The sequence below is a fragment of the Juglans microcarpa x Juglans regia genome, chromosome 6S (assembly GCF_004785595.1).
Source record: "Juglans microcarpa x Juglans regia isolate MS1-56 chromosome 6S, Jm3101_v1.0, whole genome shotgun sequence".
Classification (NCBI taxonomy): domain Eukaryota; kingdom Viridiplantae; phylum Streptophyta; class Magnoliopsida; order Fagales; family Juglandaceae; genus Juglans; species Juglans microcarpa x Juglans regia.
In genome coordinates this window covers 16,408,339-16,417,616 of record NC_054605.1, presented here as the reverse complement: position 1 = coordinate 16,417,616, position 9,278 = coordinate 16,408,339, and the positions used below count along the sequence as shown (strand labels likewise).

Genomic DNA, 9,278 nt, shown 5'->3' with positions numbered 1-9,278 from the left:
GTTAACTCCACATCTGAATATTAATAAGCAACTCTACAGCACTGTAGTCTAATATTATTTTTCAGCGGAATGTTGTATCTACACTAAAGCATCCATGTAACTCTGGTCAATGCATTGAAATTGGATCCGCACAGTCCATCTATGTTATTATTAAGAGACTGACAATAGGCGGTAATTCTATACCTTTAGGTGAAGAGCAAAGGAAACCATGTTGTCTTGATTGAAAAGCTCTGGCAATATTTTGAGTTGCAGTTACTCAAGATTTATAGGCTGAAGTAAGAATGTGGTGTTAGTTCATGAGAATAAGTTTCAACATAAAAAAAAAAAAGGGCAAAGTAGGGGAAGTCCATTTATGTCAGACAACAATGGAGACTAACTCATGAAGTCCACCAATGGTTGTTATAGCTTGACTCAAGGAAATTTAGTGAAACATCAACTCCACACTTTCATGGTAGAAATGATCAGATTGCTAGGAATCTTCCTGCATTTGGAGGAATCAAACATTGGCATGAATGAGAAAATAGGTTTTCAACGAGTATTGCATCTAGAGTAGATAGTACTCGTATACATATTAATTCCCTGGCTATCAACTGCAAGTTGTTGAAACATATTCTTGTCACAACTGGAACATCCCTCTTACTAATGCTCTCTTATTACTTTTAGGAGTGGAATTCTAGAAAGAGCCAGCCTCTCTCTCCTCTCTGCCAACTTTCGAACCCTGACCATTACTATGATACAAGGGATGTTGGGTTTGAAGGGGCTAGCCTAGTAGATATAAATGTCCTACGAGTATTTTGTGTATTTTTAGTCGGGACTTTGTTCTGAAAACCCGTTGCCAATAAAAAAATAATAATAATAAAGGGGAAAATGGTATATATTATATACTTATCTCACTCTTATCTTACTACGTTTGACATGACATTTTCTATTAACCATTGATTAAAAAAAATTATAATGAGAGTTAATCCAAATTGATAGGCAGTTATATAGCATTGGTGTTAAATCCAACAATATACAAAAAAAGGAAACTTTTGGAGGCTTGTTTGAATCTGCTAGGTTATGATCAAAGGGACAACTGTCGACATTCCTTTTCCCCCACTTTAATATTTTCCGACCGAGTTTTGTTACTTATTACCTTCACATACTACATATCATACTTTTTTTAATTTTTTTTTTTAATTTTTTTTTTATTGTATTCTTCATAAACTAATTAATTTCATCTTCTCGTCATCTATAGATAACACATTTGGTAAGAAATAAAATAAAATAAAAAATAAAAAAATTTATGTGGTATGTGGTGTGTAGATGATGAGTAGAATTTTTCTTTTTAAAAAAGGTAGATGTTCAAATAAAAAGTAAGGAGTAAGTTAGAACAATCCAATTGAAAAATAGATAAATATAATGTATTATATGTGAGTACGATGAGCAGCAAAAACTCAAAATTGACACAAAAGCTAAGATAAAAACCGTGCTCTCGATCTTGGCTTTTCTTGTATCAATCCTGAACATTTTTGGACTATTTTTGGGAGTCGATCCAACTTTCAGTAATTGTCACATGTCCGCCACATAATAACCAATTAAAATATGACAATGTGAACAGAATGTTACTATGGGCTCGATCCAAGCCCAGGTAGCAGAAAGAGAACTTGTAATTTGGAGAGGCCCAAGAGGGTCGCTTATCAATGCGATCGATGATTCAACCATCCCAACAAATTAAATGGATTTGATAAAAGAAAGCAATTAAATGAAAGAAAGTAGAAAGCATCATTAATCGATAGGGGAAAAAAAAAAAAAAAAAAAGGGATAATTATAAGGGCGTGGAAATCTAGCACTGTGTGCACCAATCATGAGGCCTGAGGGTATCTACGAAAATTTGAGAAAACGGAGGACTCAAGAGGTAAGGGATCATAAAGCACCACTTCATGCGATTACTCTAGAAGTTTCCGTACATTGGGGCTTGTAAATGATGTGTTTCATACTACCAACTATTCGGATAACTTGTAACAGATGAGAGGGTGAAACTGGATGTCCAGAGGAGCTCTGATGCCTAAGTTAAAGAGATGTAGTCTCAATATAAGTATGTAAATAATAATAATTATTTGTTACCTTCAGGTGTTATTTATAGAAGTGTTGAGGACGCAAATAATCATTAAATCCAATGGTTCATCTTGAATAATTCCTTAATAAGTAGACGAGATAACTACCCTGATCTATTGGTGTTATCATATCACACGGTTCGCGCCATGGACTCTTGGGCTGTAAGTCTCTCAGTCTTGGGTCCGTAGGCTGAATCCGTCCTCTAGTCATGGGCTTATTACCATGGAACCTAAACATCCATTTTAGGGCTCTTGACTCACTATTAAATAATAAATAGGAAAACACTACTTCCACAAAAAATATCTACAGAAAATTTGTACTGAATTATTTTATTTTTATTTTTTTTACTTAATAGTTAAGAAAGTGTTTTTAATGAGTTTGTAATTTTCTTCATTTTTTAAAAATGTTTAAGGGATCTAAAAAAATGTTTGAAAAAAAAAAAAGCTTTTTACAAGTATGAATTTTCGGTACTATTTTTTAGGAGTGGGCAATGGGGCCCCACACTCCACCCCCGTATTTGTCTCCCCTAACAGGGGCAAGGGGTGGGTAGCGCCCAACTCCGCCTCGCATTTCTCCCGCTCCATACTTATATATTTTATTATATATATATTTATATTTATTTATACTATACATATTTATAAATATTTATTATTTGTACTATATATAAATATAATAATATGTATTAAGTATAACTTTTACTTAATATTTTGTATAAGTTGTAGTATAGTAGGGCGATCCTTTTATAAATTATCAGCACAATACAAGAATTTCACATTGCTTAAGTGTGAGACTTGTATTGTGAAGGAAATACAAAATATTCATTAGCAAATTTAAAAACGACATAGTTTTATTTTAAATTATAGTCATATTTACAAATTTAAATTGAGAAATGATAGTTGCAGTTATGAGTGCGCAAGTGTCGTACAATCACTTTGAAAAAAGTAAATAAATACGGAACCTACATGAAAAAATAATAATTTTTTAATAGTGGACCTTACTCTTTTGTAAAACGATTGTATGACGTTTATGCACTCCACGATTACATGTAGTATTACTCATTTAAATTTACAATTTGAATCCAAAAATATGTTTTTAATTATTTTTAGACCTATAAATATCTTTGATTATTCATTCTTAACTTAACTGGCATCACCATCAGCTACGTATCTATATATAGAAAAAGAAAAATTATATTTTAAATTGGTGTACATAATACATTTTATTCGAAGATAAATTTTAAAATTTAAATTTTATAAATCAAATCTTACTATTTAAGTAATATAGATGTTTTGCTTTGTCTTGAGAATATAATAACTCTATCTTAATTATTGGCATATGTGGATGGGTTTTTCAATTTCACATTTTTTAACACTTTTTTTGTCTTTTATATTAATTATATGATAAATAGAACTCAGTCGTAGTGGCACAAAAAAAATTGTAAATGTTGAAAGAAAATACTTATAAACAGAGAGTCCTGCTACAGCCATAAAAAAAGTGGTTTGAATGAGTTTATCGAATAGTGTATTTTATTTTATTTTATTTTTTTAATATATTTTTTTAAATATTATAAATATTTTTTAAAAAAATAAAAAATTTATAACATCATTAAAAATATTTTCTTAATTATTAAATAAAAAAAAATCATTCGGGAGATTTTCTAAATCCAAAGCATTTATGATAAACAGATGGCTGGGCTCAAACTACATTAATTCCCTTTATTTATCTATTTATTTTTCTCTTATATAATAAGGTGACTCTTGCCTCTTGGGATGGTTGGGGGAACATAAGAACATCCTGCATATACTGCATTAAACGAAAATACAGACCAAAAGGCGACTTTTTGAATGGACCTATTAAAAAGCTCTTTATTGTCAACCGCCCAACCCAACAACGCACCAGCCACCACCTGTTCCAACTTTTCTCATTTATTCTTCTCCTTCAGGCTTCTTTACCCGTCTCTCTCTCTCTCTCTCTCTCTCTCTCTCTCTCTCACACATTCATTGCTAAAGTCCAACCCAAGCTTTGTCTCGTGATATTTTTTTGTAATGTCAGTGCCTTCGCCACAGTATCTTTGTGATCCTGAAAGCATGCATGCACCCTCCCCCTGCAGCACGCATCTGCCACGAGAAGCTGAGCCTGTCCGTTTCCTATCGGTATTAGACAGACATGCAGCTTTTTGAAGAAGAGGAAAAAACAGTGGTCACCGACTCAAGCATGCATGCATGCATCTTCTAGAGTCGTAACTCAAAAACTTCTTTTTCCTTCACTCTGCAACTGGGATCGAAGGTCGCAATATTCTGCAATCCATAAGGCAAACACTATAATTCTAAGAATTTCTTGCATGGAAAGATGAAGAGATCAGGGTAGTGCTCAAAATATAGTGAAAGTGACAAGAAAACAGACATGAACAAAAGATTGATTGGTTGCAAATATGTGATTTTATATGGGAAAGCAAGAAAACAATATGTCATAACCTATGAACAACTGGACAAGCACATGAGTGCTCTAAGCATTAATTCTTAGTGCAGAAGATTGTCAGAAGTTTCTTTGCAGTAAAGATTATTATAGATATGTCTTGTATTATTCCTATTTTATGTTAATCCTATAAACAAACAAGGAAGCACGTGAATATAAGTTACCTTATTTTCCTGATAATTTGGTTAAATGACAATAAATGCTTCCATCAATGGAAATAAAAGGCAAATGCTGATCAGGTGGTATTCTTATAATTCTTACAATATCATATGTACAGAACTAGAAGACAACGTAGAGAGGGAAATGAAGAAAGAGAGAGAATGAATGAGGGGACAAAAGGTTAAAAAAAGAAAATAGTATCAGGAGAAAAAATGGAGATGTGAAATAAAGGAAGGGAAGAGCATATGATAAATGGGGCTTCTACCAGATGACTAGGGGGACTTGTTATTCGACTTCAATTTCTTTAGCTTCTTCAACCATATGTGACGGATTTTAGCGACGGGATCTCCACCAGAAGATAGAGCTTATATCTCTATTGTATAACGAGGAGGGGAGACTATGAGAGACTGTAAAATATGCATATTATAGTGGATTTACCCTCTAAACGACCCGTGAAAGTAGGCTCAATTCTGAACCATGTAAATTTGTATATTTTTGTCTCTTATTTTTCGTACATTTATTTACTGTTCATTGTCATATATATACGTACCGCGTCATCAAATCACCGCCGAGACCTTTACACTACACAGACCGAGGCCTGAATAGTATCAGTAGGCCGAAAATGACTTTTTCTTTACTTCCGATTTTGCGCTTTTTTTAGTAGTTAACAATTATGATCAAATGCTTACGCTTCAGGGTGATGACGTCTTGGACCAGATCAGCTACCTTCTCATCTCATGGCTTGCCTTGGAGATAAAACTTTTATTGAATTATTTAATTATTTTTAAGATAAAGAAAAAAGGTAAAAATAAGGAGAAATGTCCGACAGATGGGAAATGAATGAATGGAATATTTGTCTTTTTATTATTAGATTTGTTAATTATCATCCTCATATACTATCCATAATATTTATTTGAAAAAATATATATATACAGTATATTGTGAAAACGACAATCGAGCAGAAATTTTCTTTTATTATTATTGTCCTGTCCTGACATCGTAACAAGTTCCTATTCTCCTCCAAAAACTAGAGATTTCCATTTTCCACAGCTACCTGCATGTTTAAAGCTTACCTGCATTATAAGGTAAAGGGCTCCTGTAGTAGTAACGTTCCAATTTCCAAAAGCCCTCCTCCAACACAAAAGTGACAAAACCCCTGCAGCCGTCTCCCTGTTAGGGACTCCGGTTTTGTCCCTAAACACTAAGTCCACGAACTCGCCTTGGTGAGGATGATGACCGAGTGACCTTGTCCTCTTGCTTGGTCTTTGAACAATAATGGCAATGAAGGTTTCCTAGGTTGATGAATGTTTAGTGTTTGAGTGATGGAATAATGATGATGATGATGGAATGAGTGTTCTAAATGATAATTATGAGTGTTTGATGCAATGTGGACGGCTTGAGGGTTGCCCTTGATGTTGGGGCCTCTTGGGTGATGATTAGGGTTTGAATGGAGTAGTGTAGCTAAAGTTTTGTGTGGTGGTTAAGGAGGATTTCGAGATTGAAAGAGATGGACAAGGATTGGAGTCTAGGATGAGTTGCTAGGGTTTGAGGATGATGTGGATGAATGGGACTAGGGTTTGGTGTCTAGGGTTGGCCGACTTTGGATTTGGTTCACCCTTAATGTTAGGGTGGTTGAATTTTGGAAGATGATCTTGGTTGACTAGATGGATTAGAAGAAGTTGAGAGATTTAAGGGATTGGATTATGGAGATGAGATGGAGTTTGAATAAGTCTAGGATTGTTCCTTAAGTTTAGGAATTTGAATTTGAATTGGTCGACCCCTCGTGCACAAAAAGGTCCAACCTTGAGTCTTCCACCAGTTTGTGTGGTCGACCCCTACAAGCAACTACTCATTTCTCCTCCTCAACTCCCAAATTTCGTGTGTCACAATCAACAAGAATAAATGGGATCCAACGAGGGTCTCCCCCAACCAATTCACAATATTTTTAGATTAATGCGTTGTTTACCTCTTGGAGAAGTGAGAACTCCTCAAAAACACCAAACAAGATGCACCTCTCAATGAAAGCTAGGGTTTGAGGATGATGTGGATGAATGAGACTAAGGTTTGGTGTCTAGGGTTGGCCGACTTTGGGTTTGATTCACCCTTAATGTTAGGATGGTTCGATTTTGGAAGATGATTTTGGTTGACTAGATGGATTGGAAGAAGTTGAGAGATTTAAGTGATTGGATTATAGAGCTGAGATGGAGTTTGAATAAGTCTAGGATCGTTTCTTAAGTTTAGGAATTTAAATTTGAATTTGAATTTGAATTTGAATTTGAATTTGAATTTGAATTTGAATTTGAATGTGAGGAAGTCAAGACTCCTAAAAGGAATGAGTTTCCTTATAGGCCTTGAGGTGGGCGGCTAAGGTTTAATGGAAGGAAGACTTATGATGGCCGAGTATGGTAAGTAAGGGAATGGAAAGATGAGGGCAATTAGGGTTCCTAAATTATAGGAACACTAATATGGGAAGTGAAGTGGGCGGCTAAGGCAATTCCAATAAGGCAAGTGATTGCCGAATTTGAATGTGACTAATAAGGAAAATGGGTTACGGCTAGGGCAAAGTGTATGGAGCAAATGATTTATGAAAAATGGACAAACACTTGGGTTGGTCGAAAATTAGGTTTGGATGAATTGGAAGAGCAACAATGAAAAGAACACCAAGAAATCAATGAAGAACACCCAAGAACAAAAGTAATAATACTTAAGAACATGAATGAACCAAATGATAATAATTCAACAATTGATCCACGGATTTCACAAGAGTTGAGTAAACCTCATATATTGAATAAAAATATAATCACACCTATCCACGGATTTCAAGGTGATGATAAAACAATAATCAAAAGATAGATAGATAGAACAACACATATTCAAAGAATTGCAAGGTGATGATCCTCTCATTGGGGTTCACGAATGTCACCCAAGTAGCCCAAGTGCAAAAGCACCGAAGTGTTCACAAGAACAAGCCTAAACCGTCTATAATGGGAACAAGTGTCAAATGATCAAAAGTTCTTAACTCAATGCTTAAGGGTCCTATTTATAGAGATTACAAAGTGGAAACCCCCAATAGGTCCTTAGAATATTATTAAATAAAATAAATAATAAATAAATAAAAGTGATAAGGCCTTGCATGGCCAATGTGGCCTGTGACATGTTTTGGCCCTTGGTGGCCTAAGCTGGCCCATGGCATGGGCTATGGGCATGGTTGGCACGGCTGGTAGGCATGTGGCTGACATGGCTAGTGGCTTGGCCATGGGCCACAAAACATGGGGTCCTACCACTCCCCCAACTCGGCTTGTATAGCATCCATGGTCGACGCCATCACCAGTACTACTCCAACCACTGACACTGAGACCCTCGCATTGGATCGCAGCCACCGCCATGATCTGCCTCATCAAGATCAACCGCTGCTACCTGGACTTCCCGATCATATTTCCCAACTCTGCCTCTCCCTCGTTCACCCTTCTTCTCTCTACTCTGTCTGTCGCTCATGGCGCCGCCTAATCTATTCCCCTTCATTCCCTCTCTTTGTATGCGCTTCTATCTTCTTCATCAACAGCGTCTCAAAATCATTTGAATGCCATTGATTTCTTCACCTTCGACCCGATCTCATCGTGTTGGCATCTTCTCCCTCATCCACCACCTGGCCCACCCCTCCGTGTCCTCCTTCACCACCCATCTTTCATATCCCGAAACTTTCCCATTCAATTCATAGCCGTCTCCGGTAACCTTATCCTGCTCGCTGCCACCACCCATAATTTTTTCCCAGCATTTTCTCACCCTCTCGTCTTCAACCTACTGTCTAAAGCATGGACCTTTGGACCTCCACTCGTCGCACCGCGCCGTTGGTGTGCAGCGAGTTCAGTGCGCGGCGCAGTGTATGTGGCCAGTGGGATGGGATTCCACTACTCCATCGATACCGCTCAGTCGGTGGAGAAGTGGGATTTGCACATACAAGATGAGAACGACAGATACCACCTCGGATATTTCGGATGGGAGTGGAAAAGAAAGGGCAGGCTTAAAGACGAGAGATTTAGCAGGGAAGCAATTGATGCGGTCGGATGGAGAGGGAAGCTTTGTATGGTGAACGTGAGAGGCAATGCCGTAAAAGGAGCGGTTTACGACGTGGAGAAGGACACATGGGAGGAGATGCCGGAAGGCATGCTTGCCGGGTGGAGAGGGCCGGTGGCAGCCATGAACGAGGAGGTCATGTACGTGTTGGATGAGGGTAATGGAGCTCTGAGAAAATACGTCCCAGAGAGGGATGTGTGGGAGAGGATATTGGAGTCCGAGAGGCTCAGAGGTGCCCAGCAGATTGCCGCAGGTGGTAGGCGAGTGTGCGTCGTTTGCCGTGGGGGTCTTGGGATCATTGTGGTAGATGTGGTGTCACCACTTCGAAGATTTTGGGTGTTGGATGTGCCGGCGGGATTTGAAACGGTGGCCGTTCATATCCTGCCGAGGATGAACCGGCTGGATATTAGTTTTCTGGTGCAACCTTCTACATCCATGGAAATAAGATGATTTTTCAATATTTATTTATTAAA

The 9,278-nt window shown here is 37.1% G+C and overlaps 1 pseudogene; it reads left to right on the top strand.

Moving 5' to 3' along the window:
- Window positions 1-8,017: 8,017 nt before the first annotated feature.
- On the top strand, window positions 8,018-9,278 carry LOC121236448 (annotated as a pseudogene).